At 54.0% G+C, this 14,453-nt stretch overlaps 1 protein-coding gene across 1 annotated transcript in view; it reads left to right on the forward strand.

Moving 5' to 3' along the window:
- Positions 1–14,019, forward strand: part of LOC128947315 (uncharacterized) — a 45,511-nt gene extending 31,492 nt beyond the window's left edge. The window contains exon 3 of the mRNA XM_054291566.1: positions 13,343–14,019. The gene's annotated coding sequence lies outside the window, so the exon portion shown is untranslated. The remainder of the gene's footprint in view (positions 1–13,342) is intronic.
- The last annotated feature ends 434 nt before the right edge of the window (positions 14,020–14,453 follow it).

The following is a 14,453-nucleotide window of genomic DNA, read 5'->3' on the forward strand; positions in this document are numbered from 1 at the left end:
AACCATGCTGGAAGTGACTAGGAGCCACTGAGACCAGGGCCAGAAGGATCCAGCAAACTCCAAGCCTTGGTGCTGGGACAGCCCTGTAACAGATTCCTTGGGGGGACCCCATGGCATGGACAGGAAAACCAGGGCATTGGGAACAGCCAGGGCTTGGGAAAGGACGGTACTGCCTGACTCACCTGATCTCCTGCTGCGCCCAGGTGACCCCAGTGGGTGTTGGACATGTGTGGGTGTGTCTGCCTGTGTTGGGAACGGCGGGAGAAATGCGGCACGCAATATGAGTGATCAGCAAATCTCAAATCTTTATTGATAGGCACACATCTTTATGTCAGTGTTATTTAGGCTCATACATATTGCAAAGGCGAGCTCATTATTGGCTAGTTACTCATCAGCCAACTACGCCTGCTTCTGCATTCTTGTGGATATTTTATTGAAACTTTTCTTCGTATTTCTGCCAAAGATGCTCTCCCCTATCCTACTGTTGCACCAAGGGCACAATGTCCTTGCCTGTTATTGGACACTGACTACTGGCTTCTATGCTTGTCCCCTTCAAGCTTAACCAGCGGCAATATGTCAACGTGACCTTTCTCAGCTAACCAACTGTCCACAAAGCTCTCCACATGCCTGCAGCTCAGCAAAGCCTTTGGCACTGCCTCCATCTCCCTGCCTCTCCTAGAGCACCTGCAGCTCGCAGCTTGGACAGGTGCCTCTCGCTGGGAATGCCTAGCTGGTGGCCAGGCCAAGGAGGAGTGGGAATGCGGCCACAGCCAGCTGGGGCTGGGCACTGCTGGGTTCCCCAGGGCTCCGTGTTGGGGCTGGTCCTGTTCAACATCTGGCCAGGCTGGACAAGGAGGGGCAACTGTGAGGCTTGATGGGGTCAAATGAGGAGTGTGATCGCCACTGGGAAAACTGGGGGTTAACTGGGAGGTCTGCAAGGCAATGCCCTCAAGAGACCCCCAAAGCCCACCTGGGCCACCATGGGTTCATAACGCCCCAATCTGCTTCTCCCAGTGGATTTCATGGACAGCTGCAATCCTTGACTGACCCCCACTGGGTACTGGGAGGCACAGGGAGGCACAGGGAGCTACTGGGACCATGTTGGGAGTCAACTGAAGACACACTGAGAGCAAAGGGAAGATGCTGGAACCATGTTGGGGGTACTGGGACCACAACTGGGGCAACTGGGATCATACAAGATATGAGGACAACTGGAACCATGCTGGGTTCATACTGGGAGTGTCTGGAACCACACTGGGGGCAACTGTTATCATACTGGGAGTGACTGGGATCATAGTGGGATCATTCCAGTAAGGACAGGAATTGACATGGTCGCACATTGGGGGTGTGACAGGGATTATACTGGGAGTCGTGATCATACTGGACTCACACTGGGAGTGACTGGGAAGCACTAGAATCATATTGCAGGGGACTGGACTCATACTGGGATCATTCTGGGAGTAACTGGAACCATGCAGATGACCGGGAGCAGCGGAAAACACACTGGGAGTGACTGGGATCACACTGGAACGATTACAGAGCCTGTACTGGGACGATAACTGAGACTACCCTGGGAGCACCAAGGCGCGGGTTCATGCAGATTTATGCTAATGAGCCCTCAGCAGGCGCAGCACCATTGAGTAGCGGAGTGCGGCGGCGCAGAGCGGTCGCGTGCCCTGATTGGCGCTTGGGGGAAGTGACATCACGAGCAGTGCAGCGGCGGCCGATGCTGGGGGTGACGTCACTGGCGGGGAGCGGGGCTTGGGGGTACCCGGGAGTGACGGGGCGGGGGGGGGGGGGGGCCCAGACACCTGAGTCCGCCCTGACTGCCCCTTCCCCGGCCGCTGGGTCCTCTCCAGCCCTGCTGGATGCCTGGACTCGGCCACACCATGCCCCGTCCCAAACCCACCCCCGAGGGCGCGGGGGTTCCCCAGCCCCCGCATCGCCCTGGCCGCGGGCATGCAGTGAGTGAGGGGCGGGGGACTCCCCTTATAGACACCCCTTATGGACCGCCTACATCGAGCGCCCTGTCAGGCCCCCCTCCAGAGCACTCCTATGGGCCCCCCCCCCCCCCTCATTGTTGTCCTCCACCCCCAGCCTGTGCCCCAAATACCCCTATATGCTTCCGTCACCTACAGTCACCCCACACTCCCTCTTCCCTATAGCTCCCTATTGCGGGTAAAACAGGACTCCTGAGCAACTAACCAATATGATCGAGCAGAAGCCGTTTATTTTTTACATTACACACGCTTTTATAGATTCTACAAACTACTAAGATCACACTTCTTGACTGGTGTCGTTGCCTTATTCCGTCATTCTCTGCCTCCATTTCTCAGTGTCTGTGATTGGTTACCGTGTAGGTCTTCTACAGTCCTCTGCTATCCAGTTCTTGCGATCCTGGTGTGCCCTTTCTCAGCTTCTTTGTTCTTATTTCAGCACAGTTTATGTCTTAGTAACCTTGATGAATTCCACAGTGCCCTGAGAAAATTCTGATAAGAACAGTTACAAGCAGTATGGCTGGAGCACACTGAGGCCTAAGTTGTTCAGATACACTGCAGCAGCCCCCTACACCCTGTTCCTCGTAACCCCCCATACTCCCTGTCCCCTATAACTCCCCTATATCGGCCATCACTGTAGCTCCCTATACATCCCTCATATCCGCAATGTCCCCCCAGACCTTGCAGATCCCTTATAACCCCCACAGTTTACCCCTGTCCCCCCGGCCCCTATAGCCCCCCATAGATGCCCTATAGGCCCCTGTGTTCTGACAGGCCCTATAGATCTCCTATGCCTCCCATGTTCCTTCAGAGCCCCCCGTCTGTGCCCCCTCAGGCTAAATAAATCCCCTAAAGCCCCCACAGATCCCCATCCAATGCCTCCCCAGGGCACCGCCCAGGTCAGCAGGCATTGCAGGAGACCTGCAGGTACCAGAGCAGCACCCGCCTACTGCTGCACCCTGGCCCCTTCGCCTGCCTGGTGAGAACCCCCCACATCCCAAAATGAACACTCCTGCACCCTAAAATCCCCAGACACCCCAACTTCCCTCATGGAACCTCCCCAGCACCCCCGATAGACTCCCAAACTCCCCTGCAACCACACAGATCATCTCAGATACCCATAAAATCTACTTTGGGACCCCCAAACCTCTCCAGGATTCCCCCAGTTTCATCCCAGAACCTCCAACATTGTCTGGGATCTTCCAAACCACTCTGGATCCCCTTTCTGTTCCCTTTCCTGGGATCTCCAAATCCATCCCAGGACACCCCAGATCAACCCTCTCAGACCCTTCAACCTTCCCCAGAGCCTTCAAATCCACCCTGGGACCCTTCAGCTCCCCATAGGACTCTCTCAAATACCCAGTGGAACCCTTCAAACAATCCCTAGGACCCCTTAAAATCCAACCTCAAATCCACCCTGGGCCCCCTGAAATCCGACCTGGAACCCTCCAACCTCCCCTTAGACCCCATCCCAAAAACCATTGGGACCCTGCAACCCCCTACAGACCCGCCAGGTTACCCCCCAGAACCTCAGATCACCCCCTGGGACTCCTTAGGACCACCTATCCTTGTGACATGGTGGGTCTGTCCTCCCCCAAGATCCTTGCATATCCCCCAAAGTCCTTCTATGGTTTCAGACATCCTTGTGTGCTGCCACCTTCAGAGGCTGCATGGATTGCGTGTTCCCTGTGCCCCTCCTGCCGGGCTAGCACTGTTCCCCTGTCCCATTGGGGTGTCCCCAGGTGAGTGTCCCCATGTTCCCATGGCCGAGGGTGTTCCCAAGATGTTCCCAGAGTGGTGCTTCCCCCCTGCCTCCCACCTGGCAGACCCCAGGGTGTCCCCATCATGGTGTTCCCACATCCCCACTCCCCAGTGTATCCCCAGGTGTGGTGGTGTTGTGAGGGTCCCCAGGACAAGGTGAGAGATGAGAATTTAACTCCAAGTTCTCAGATGGCTGATTTATCATTTTATGATATTATATTAAAAGAAAATTGTATACTAAAACTATATTAAACTATAGAGAAAGGATACAGACAGAAGACTGGAAAAGAATGAATCGTAAAAACCCATGACTGACCAGAGTCCCCATACAGCTGGACTGGGACTGGTCATTAATTAATAACAATTCACATGAAACCAACCAAAGATGCACCTGTTGGTAAGCAACCTCCAGACCACATTCCAAGCAATCATATAATTATTGTTTACATTTCTTTTCTGAGTCTTCTCAGCTTCTCAGGAGAAAAATCCTGACAAAGGGATTTTTCAGAAAATAACATGGTAATACCCAGGTGTTCCTGTCCCCAGTGTTCCTCTCCCTGGGGTGTCCCGAAAGTGTCGCCAGGGTGACAACAAGGGTGTCCCCAGGTCCCTGGGATGTCCCCAGGGCAGTGTCTCCATGTCTCCAGGGTGTCGCCATAGTGGTGGCCCCAGCCTGGGGTGTCCCCAGTGCCTCCATATCCCCTCCATTTTGTCCCGATGTCCCCGCACTCCCTGTGACCCCGCTGCCCCCATGTGCCCCCCTTGCTGTGCCCTCCCTGCTGCAGGTGTGGGGAGCTCTGCTGCCTCAGGGGGGTGGGAAGGGGGCTGAGGGGGATCTCATGGGTGCTGAGAAGGTTTCCATGGGGGTTGGAAGAGGGGGTTCTGTGGATGCTGCAGGAAGGGTGGTGGGGGTGTCTCTGGGGGCTGGGGAGGTCCAGGAAGCTCTCTTTGGGTACTTGGATGAGGCTGAGATATTTGTTGGGTGTGTGTGATGGGAGCTGAGGGGGAGCCTTAGCAGGGTTCTATTGGCTGGGGAGGGTCTATGAGTTCTGGGACAGGGTTCCATGGATGTTGAGAGGGTCTCTGGGAGACCTCTGGGTGGTGCGGCAGGGTCTGTTATTCCCGGGGTCTGTCAGGGATTTGGGATGGGTCACTGGGTGTTGGTGCCTCCTCACACATTTACAGGTGTTATGAACAAAACTTTGGTTAATATTTTTTTTGTGAAAAAAAGTTACAAAAAGGCAGCCAGATCACTGGCCCTGCCCAAGTTCTGCGTGTTTTGTTATTGTAATCACGGGTCGTTGTGGCTAATTGCTCCTTTTGTATCAGCAGAGCCTTGCCCGAGGCTAAGTTGTACCTTTCTCATAGTAAAGACACCTGAGAAGGTGAGGGGGTTATGCAAAGTGACTCCAAGACCACAATGCAGCATGGGTCCCCCGCTGTACGGAGAAACCCCAAAAACAACGAGCCAAATAAGAGCTGAGAGACTGGAGTGATGTCTGGATGTGAGGAGCGGAGTGCTAGACCTGCAGAGATGCTGGAAACCTTCATCGTTCCTCACCCTGTCTTCGAGATCCCCCGGGCCAGGTCTGGGAGGGAGCGAGACCCGGACCGAAGTAACATCTGGAGGGGAATACCACGCCCAAAAGGCTCCCATGAGGACCGGATTCCCCCAGCTCTGCCCCTTGTGGACAGAGCTGTGCATATCCTCCTCCTCTGAGTCGCTTTGGGAGACGACGGAACGCTGCAGACCCATCGAGCCGCCCAATCCTGAGCTGATCACTTTTAATAAAGGCATTGAAAAGGAGAAGAAATCTCCTGGCCCTGTTTATTTCAGCTGAGGGCGCTCGTCCGGGATAGCCACGCCGCAAGAAGACTCAGGACTGGCCATCTTGGATCTTCAGAGGACAGCTGGCTACCAGGACCAGAGAGATCGGCTCAGGACAGCGACGCAGAGGAGCACCGGAGCACCAGACTGGTGAGAAACCCGGTGGCGGGAGTGGGAGACGTGCGCATGTGTGCGTGAGTGAGACGCGGGCCGGCAGCTGGACCCTCGACCTGAGAGTGGACCCCCTCAGTACTGCGTTTCCAGTGTTTCGCGAGAAACCCAGCCAGGAGCAGGGGGAAGCGAGTGGAATTAGTGTGAGTGAGTCTCCCAAGGGGGAATAAAGGGCCCCCCCTCTCTTCGGGCGTGCGAAGGGAATTTGTGTTTGAGTGGCACGCACCCAAAGTAAGTCCTGACAGAGGGAAGTCAGGCACATTTGTAAGTCTCGAGAAGGATTCGAGTAAGATTTGTCAGTCCCAAGAAGGATTCGGGTGTTTCACAAGCCCTGCAGGCAAAGTAAGTCCTGACAAAGGGAGTCAGGCACAAACCCCAGTGAAGGAGGCTGTGGTTTGTTTTTATGTCCTGATACGGTGAAGCCTAAAAATTGGCGGGTTAGGCAAACTAAAAATCAGGCAGTTGTTTTTCCTGACTGAGGGAGTCAGGCACAACCTGGATTCTTAGGCCGAGGCTTCGTGTGTTGAAATCCCGATAGATGTAAGACCTGACGTTGGGAAGTTGGGCAATCAAGAGATTGGGCAGTTGTTTCAGTATAAAGTCCTGAGCATCAGGCAGAAATTTGAAGTTCAGTGGAGGAGGCTGAAGCTCCTCAAACAAGGTTTTTTTGAAATTACCAGTCAGGAGAGGCACCTTTGGGACTTTTTTTATTATTGAGACCTGAAAAATGGGAGGTTGTAATAGTAAAAAGACCGGCAAGAGACTGAGGGATATACCTCCCAGTAGTCCCTTAGGAGAACTGTTAGTGAAATGGGATTCTATAGAGGCCACGGAGGGATTAGATAAAGTGAAAATGATCCATTATTGTATGGAAGTGTGGCCAGAATTAGAGCTGCAAGGAGGATGGCCTTGGTGTGGGACAAAGGATAAGTGGATGTGCCAACTATTAAATAATTATCTGACAGCTCGAAGAGATACTGATAATGAGCAATTACTGTATGTGGCTTGCTGGGTAAAGAGCGCTGTTGAGGATGAAGGGGTGCGAATTTGTAAGGTACAGAGGAAGAAAGAGGGGAATGAAGGAGGGGATGATAGAACTAGTAAAAGATGGGACCCCCTGGATTATTTGCCTCCTTCTGCCCCTCCACCTTATAATCTTCTTCTTCAAGCGCCTCAAATGGCAGGTCCGGTTCCTCCCCCGGCTGCCATCCCACTACCACCTGTTCAAATTCCTCCTTCTACCTCTTCAGCTTCCGCTATGATAAACCCAGTATCTCCTCCAGTAACCACTCCCTCACCGCCCCCTTCAGCTCCTCCAGTTCCTTCTGCATCACCACAAGCGCCTACTCCACCTGCTGCATTCTCCACCCCCTCTCCAGCTCTACTTAATATACACTCAGACTCTTCTCCCCCTCCTATTGCTGTCCCTTTGCCTCCTCCTAGTTGGGGCACAAATGCCTCCTCGCCCAGTAAACAGCTATCAGCAAATACACCTGCTGATGGGCAGGAAGTTCACGGTAACCCAGGGATCCCTCAAAGTAGTTTGGCATCTGAAGATGGGCCATACTAGATATATGTATGTGTATAATATTAGGAGAAACCAAACCTATGCTTGTAACCACTCTGGCCGGGAACAGCATTCTATTCACATTATAACCAGTTCCCGGCCAACGTTAAAGATAATATCAAACCTGTTACTGTATGAATGGGGCAGTCCTGGGCCATGAGCCATGCCTGCAGTCACTCTGACCAGGAAGAGAGTTATGCACATTGTAACCAGTTCCTGGACAGCATTGAGACAACGCCAGATCAGTTACCTGTCGAATGAATGGGACAGGCTTGGGCCACCAGAGTGGGTTCCCTTTGGCACCATGCACTTAGAAGATATCATCTGGACCTTCCTGGACAATGATCAATGGAATGTCTCGAGGAAGCTCACAAGACCGTGCACCTGGACATGATTAAATCTATGGTACTCAAGAGCTGGCATCACCTATTCCATGTGAATACAGTTTCTGCCTGGGTACTCAGACATTCATCTGGGTTTCAGACTTCGTCTTTGTCTGTTTCTACACATGTATGGATCCAACTTTACATGCAAAGAGACACAAAGAAATATGTGGTCATCTCTGCCTCGGGCAGAATAAACTGTATATAAGCTGGCTGCTAAGAGCACTTGGGGTGAACTCCTGGGGACACGCTGTCACTCTGTCAGTGTAACCTGGTTTCACCCAGCGCCTGTGCCCGGGACTGACACTGTCTTGGTTGTGGTGGTTGCTCAAAATTCTTTTATGTAATTGACCCAATAAATCATTGTTAAATTTTTCATAAATTTGCCTATCAATTTGATCATTTATAACACAATGATTGAGTCTCACAATTAATAGAAAAATATAATGTATATAGGTAGAGTTTTATAGATTTATAGTTATGTTGTACCCCCTCACATGGTTGTCAAGGGACAGCTGGATTTGGGACATCTGGGAGGGCTTGTCACTATGGAGACATCTGACCTCCAATCAGGACTTGAGGAAGAGATCTTCACCACTTGACAGCTAAGAAGGGATTGATGGACAGAACTTTGAGAGGGGTTAAAGGCTTAAAAAAGGGAAAACCTCCATTGTGAGAGGGCTGAGCACATGGCAGGGAAAATCTTTTGCTCCCAGCGCCGTAACCTTTTTTCTTTATTCAGTCTTCTGTTGTATTTTTGATAAGGTTTAATAAACATTCCTAAACTATGAAAAGTGAGTAGCTATTTATCACAGGATTGTAATATGATTTCCTCATCATCAGATGTGTTGCTGCCTATAGGATCGTTAGAGAGTGGGCTTTAGTCAAAGCAATGTTCTGTCCTGTCCACAATTTGTCAACTTTCTTTGAAAGTTCAGAAACAAAAATATTCCCCACCAAGCTCAGCACCAGCCTGTCTGGGTAAAAACGAAGGTTGGTGGGAACCCAGAACTGGAGGTAGCCCAAACCAGGTGGGTGGGGGCTGGACTGGGATTTTAGAGAGGATATTTGGGGTCCCTGAGGTTTGGGGGGCTCAGAGGGTACCCCAAAGATGGGAGGGATGGGCAGGTTTGAGGGGATTTGCGGTCCCAGGGCAGGGTTTGGGTTGGGGGGGTCCGTTCTGGGGTCCCTCCCACACCCCCGGGTGTGGGCACGGCTGCTGCTGGGGCAGCGGCCCCGCGGGCCCCGCCCCTCCCACTCAGCAGCGCCCCGAGTGGCAGCCGCGGGAACAGCAGTCTGGGAGTGCCCAGAACCCCCGTAGCCCCGCCCCCTCCAGGTGTGCCTCCCAAAGGCTCGACCCATAGGGAGGACCCCGTTGAAGCGCCCCCCCCAGAGCTCCACTCATGGACGGGAGACCTCCAGAGCCCCACCCTCACGGGGGTACTAAGCCCTGCCCCCCACAGTCAGCCCCACCCACGTTCAAACCACCTCTAAGCACCGCCCCCAAAGCCCTGACCTCCGCTCAGAAAGCGAATCCCTTAAGCACCACCCCCTAGATGATCCCCTCACCACCACTATCCATAGAACCCCTTAGGCCCCAAGACCTTCCTGGCGCCCATCCCAGGTGTCCTCACCCAAAATACTCTCATAGCCCCCCCTCTGTGTGGGTTCTTCTCCCCTCCAGAATTCCCCCCTAAGGTGCCTCACCCCCAAATCCCCTCCATCCTCCCCAGCAACAGCACCTAAGGGTCACAAACATTTATTGATTTATTGGGGTGCAGCACAACTGGGAGTGTCTCCAGTAAGGTGGCGGTCCTGGGTAGGTTTCCCTGGGATTGGCATGCTGGTGATGGAGGTTCCAGGGGGATCATGGGTAGGGAGCCTCAATAATCTGAGGGTGCTGGACTAAAGAAGGGGACCTCCACCCTGGACTGGGTCCCTGAAGGGGTTGTTGGGGATCCTGAGGTGGGGGGTCCACTAGGGGGGAGTCTATGCGGTGAGCCCACATGGGGGGTCTTGGGGAGGTGGATCCCAAATAAGATTGAACATGTCAGGATATGACCCCAGCTTGGGGGACCCCATGGTGAGGCTCTCAGCATGATGGTCTCATAAGAGGTCCCAGTAACACTAGGGGTGTGAGATTGTCAAGCGAGCCCCAGGGTGGGGATCTTGGTACAGGAGCCTGGGCGGTTGAGTCTGTGCAGGGGCTCTGGGGAGTCTCCATTCAGATGCCCCCCCTCGGGTTCCTGCAGGCACCAGGCCAGCTACAGATCCTTGGGGATCAGGGTGACTTGGCAGGCGTGCAGCGAGCACAGGTATACATCTTCCAACAGCCGCACCATGAAGGCCTCTGCTGCCTGTGAACCAAAACCTGAGCTGAGGGGGGGGAATCCCCAAAGCCCCCCAGCATGCCCCAACCCCCCCAGCTCCCCCCAGGGGCAGAGACCCCCCCAAAACACACACCCAGGGGGCAAGGTTTCTCCAAACCTACCTGCGGGCGACTGGGAGGGACCAAAACACCCTGTGCCTGTGAAATAAACAGGGCCAGGAGACTTCTTCTCCTTTTCAATGCCTTTATTAAAAGTGATCAGCTCAGGATTGGGCGGCTCGATGGGTCTGCAGCGTTCCGTCGTCTCCCAAAGCGACTCAGAGGAGGAGGATATGCACAGCTCTGTCCACAAGGGGCAGAGCTGGGGGAATCCGGTCCTCATGGGAGCCTTTTGGGCGTGGTATTCCCCTCCAGATGTTACTTCGGTCCGGGTCTCGCTCCCTCCCAGACCTGGCCCGGGGGATCTCGAAGACAGGGTGAGGAACGATGAAGGTTTCCAGCATCTCTGCAGGTCTAGCACTCCGCTCCTCACATCCAGACATCACTCCAGTCTCTCAGCTCTTATTTGGCTCGTTGTTTTTGGGGTTTCTCCGTACAGCGGGGGACCCATGCTGCATTGTGGTCTTGGAGTCACTTTGCATAACCCCCTCACCTTCTCAGGTGTCTTTACTATGAGAAAGGTACAACTTAGCCTCGGGCAAGGCTCTGCTGATACAAAAGGAGCAATTAGCCACAACGACCCGTGATTACAATAACAAAACACGCAGAACTTGGGCAGGGCCAGTGATCTGGCTGCCTTTTTGTAACTTTTTTTCACAAAAAAAATATTAACCAAAGTTTTGTTCATAACACCTGTAAATGTGTGAGGAGGCACCAACACCCAGTGACCCATCCCAAATCCCTGACAGACCCCGGGAATAACAGACCCTGCCGCACCACCCAGAGGTCTCCCAGAGACCCTCTCAACATCCATGGAACCCTGTCCCAGAACTCATAGACCCTCCCCAGCCAATAGAACCCTGCTAAGGCTCCCCCTCAGCTCCCATCACACACACCCAACAAATATCTCAGCCTCATCCAAGTACCCAAAGAGAGCTTCCTGGACCTCCCCAGCCCCCAGAGACACCCCCACCACCCTTCCTGCAGCATCCACAGAACCCCCTCTTCCAACCCCCATGGAAACCTTCTCAGCACCCATGAGATCCCCCTCAGCCCCCTTCCCACCCCCCTGAGGCAGCAGAGCTCCCCACACCTGCAGCAGGGAGGGCACAGCAAGGGGGGCACATGGGGGCAGCGGGGTCACAGGGAGTGCGGGGACATCGGGACAAAATGGAGGGGATATGGAGGCACTGGGGACACCCCAGGCTGGGGCCACCACTATGGCGACACCCTGGAGACATGGAGACACTGCCCTGGGGACATCCCAGGGACCTGGGGACACCCTTGTTGTCACCCTGGCGACACTTTCGGGACACCCCAGGGAGAGGAACACTGGGGACAGGAACACCTGGGTATTACCATGTTATTTTCTGAAAAATCCCTTTGTCAGGATTTTTCTCCTGAGAAGCTGAGAAGACTCAGAAAAGAAATGTAAACAATAATTATATGATTGCTTGGAATGTGGTCTGGAGGTTGCTTACCAACAGGTGCATCTTTGGTTGGTTTCATGTGAATTGTTATTAATTAATGACCAGTCCCAGTCCAGCTGTATGGGGACTCTGGTCAGTCATGGGTTTTTACGATTCATTCTTTTCCAGTCTTCTGTCTGTATCCTTTCTCTATAGTTTAATATAGTTTTAGTATACAATTTTCTTTTAATATAATATCATAAAATGATAAATCAGCCATCTGAGAACTTGGAGTTAAATTCTCATCTCTCACCTTGTCCTGGGGACCCTCACAACACCACCACACCTGGGGATACACTGGGGAGTGGGGATGTGGGAACACCATGATGGGGACACCCTGGGGTCTGCCAGGTGGGAGGCAGGGGGGAAGCACCACTCTGGGAACATCTTGGGAACACCCTCGGCCATGGGAACATGGGGACACTCACCTGGGGACACCCCAATGGGACAGGGGAACAGTGCTAGCCCGGCAGGAGGGGCACAGGGAACACGCAATCCATGCAGCCTCTGAAGGTGGCAGCACACAAGGATGTCTGAAACCATAGAAGGACTTTGGGGGATATGCAAGGATCTTGGGGGAGGACAGACCCACCATGTCACAAGGATAGGTGGTCCTAAGGAGTCCCAGGGGGTGATCTGAGGTTCTGGGGGGTAACCTGGCGGGTCTGTAGGGGGTTGCAGGGTCCCAATGGTTTTTGGGATGGGGTCTAAGGGGAGGTTGGAGGGTTCCAGGTCGGATTTCAGGGGGCCCAGGGTGGATTTGAGGTTGGATTTTAAGGGGTCCTAGGGATTGTTTGAAGGGTTCCACTGGGTATTTGAGAGAGTCCTATGGGGAGCTGAAGGGTCCCAGGGTGGATTTGAAGGCTCTGGGGAAGGTTGAAGGGTCTGAGAGGGTTGATCTGGGGTGTCCTGGGATGGATTTGGAGATCCCAGGAAAGGGAACAGAAAGGGGATCCAGAGTGGTTTGGAAGATCCCAGACAATGTTGGAGGTTCTGGGATGAAACTGGGGGAATCCTGGAGAGGTTTGGGGGTCCCAAAGTAGATTTTATGGGTATCTGAGATGATCTGTGTGGTTGCAGGGGAGTTTGGGAGTCTATCGGGGGTGCTGGGGAGGTTCCATGAGGGAAGTTGGGGTGTCTGGGGATTTTAGGGTGCAGGAGTGTTCATTTTGGGATGTGGGGGGTTCTCACCAGGCAGGCGAAGGGGCCAGGGTGCAGCAGTAGGCGGGTGCTGCTCTGGTACCTGCAGGTCTCCTGCAATGCCTGCTGACCTGGGCGGTGCCCTGGGGAGGCATTGGATGGGGATCTGTGGGGGCTTTAGGGGATTTATTTAGCCTGAGGGGGCACAGACGGGGGGCTCTGAAGGAACATGGGAGGCATAGGAGATCTATAGGGCCTGTCAGAACACAGGGGCCTATAGGGCATCTATGGGGGGCTATAGGGGCCGGGGGGACAGGGGTAAACTGTGGGGGTTATAAGGGATCTGCAAGGTCTGGGGGGACATTGCGGATATGAGGGATGTATAGGGAGCTACAGTGATGGCCGATATAGGGGAGTTATAGGGGACAGGGAGTATGGGGGGTTACGAGGAACAGGGTGTAGGGGGCTGCTGCAGTGTATCTGAACAACTTAGGCCTCAGTGTGCTCCAGCCATACTGCTTGTAACTGTTCTTATCAGAATTTTCTCAGGGCACTGTGGAATTCATCAAGGTTACTAAGACATAAACTGTGCTGAAATAAGAACAAAGAAGCTGAGAAAGGGCACACCAGGATCGCAAGAACTGGATAGCAGAGGACTGTAGAAGACCTACACGGTAACCAATCACAGACACTGAGAAATGGAGGCAGAGAATGACGGAATAAGGCAACGACACCAGTCAAGAAGTGTGATCTTAGTAGTTTGTAGAATCTATAAAAGCGTGTGTAATGTAAAAAATAAACGGCTTCTGCTCGATCATATTGGTTAGTTGCTCAGGAGTCCTGTTTTACCCGCAATAGGGAGCTATAGGGAAGAGGGAGTGTGGGGTGACTGTAGGTGACGGAAGCATATAGGGGTATTTGGGGCACAGGCTGGGGGTGGAGGACAACAATGAGGGGGGGGGGGGGGCCCATAGGAGTGCTCTGGAGGGGGGCCTGACAGGGCGCTCGATGTAGGCGGTCCATAAGGGGTGTCTATAAGGGGAGTCCCCCGCCCCTCACTCACTGCATGCCCGCGGCCAGGGCGATGCGGGGGCTGGGGAACCCCCGCGCCCTCGGGGGTGGGTTTGGGACGGGGCATGGTGTGGCCGAGTCCAGGCATCCAGCAGGGCTGGAGAGGACCCAGCGGCCGGGGAAGGGGCAGTCAGGGCGGACTCAGGTGTCTGGGCCCCCCCCCCCCCCCCGCCCCGTCACTCCCGGGTACCCCCAAGCCCCGCTCCCCGCCAGTGACGTCACCCCCAGCATCGGCCGCCGCTGCACTGCTCGTGATGTCACTTCCCCCAAGCGCCAATCAGGGCACGCGACCGCTCTGCGCCGCCGCACTCCGCTACTCAATGGTGCTGCGCCTGCTGAGGGCTCATTAGCATAAATCTGCATGAACCCGCGCCTTGGTGCTCCCAGGGTAGTCTCAGTTATCGTCCCAGTACAGGCTCTGTAATCGTTCCAGTGTGATCCCAGTCACTCCCAGTGTGTTTTCCGCTGCTCCCGGTCATCTGCATGGTTCCAGTTACTCCCAGAATGATCCCAGTATGAGTCCAGTCCCCTGCAATATGATTCTAGTGCTTCCCAGTCACTCCCAGTGTGAGTCCAGT

Source organism: Melozone crissalis, unplaced genomic scaffold (genome assembly GCF_028551555.1).
Source record: "Melozone crissalis strain CALT ecotype California unplaced genomic scaffold, PUWL_Pcris_2 ptg000096l_1, whole genome shotgun sequence".
NCBI lineage: Eukaryota > Metazoa > Chordata > Aves > Passeriformes > Passerellidae > Melozone > Melozone crissalis.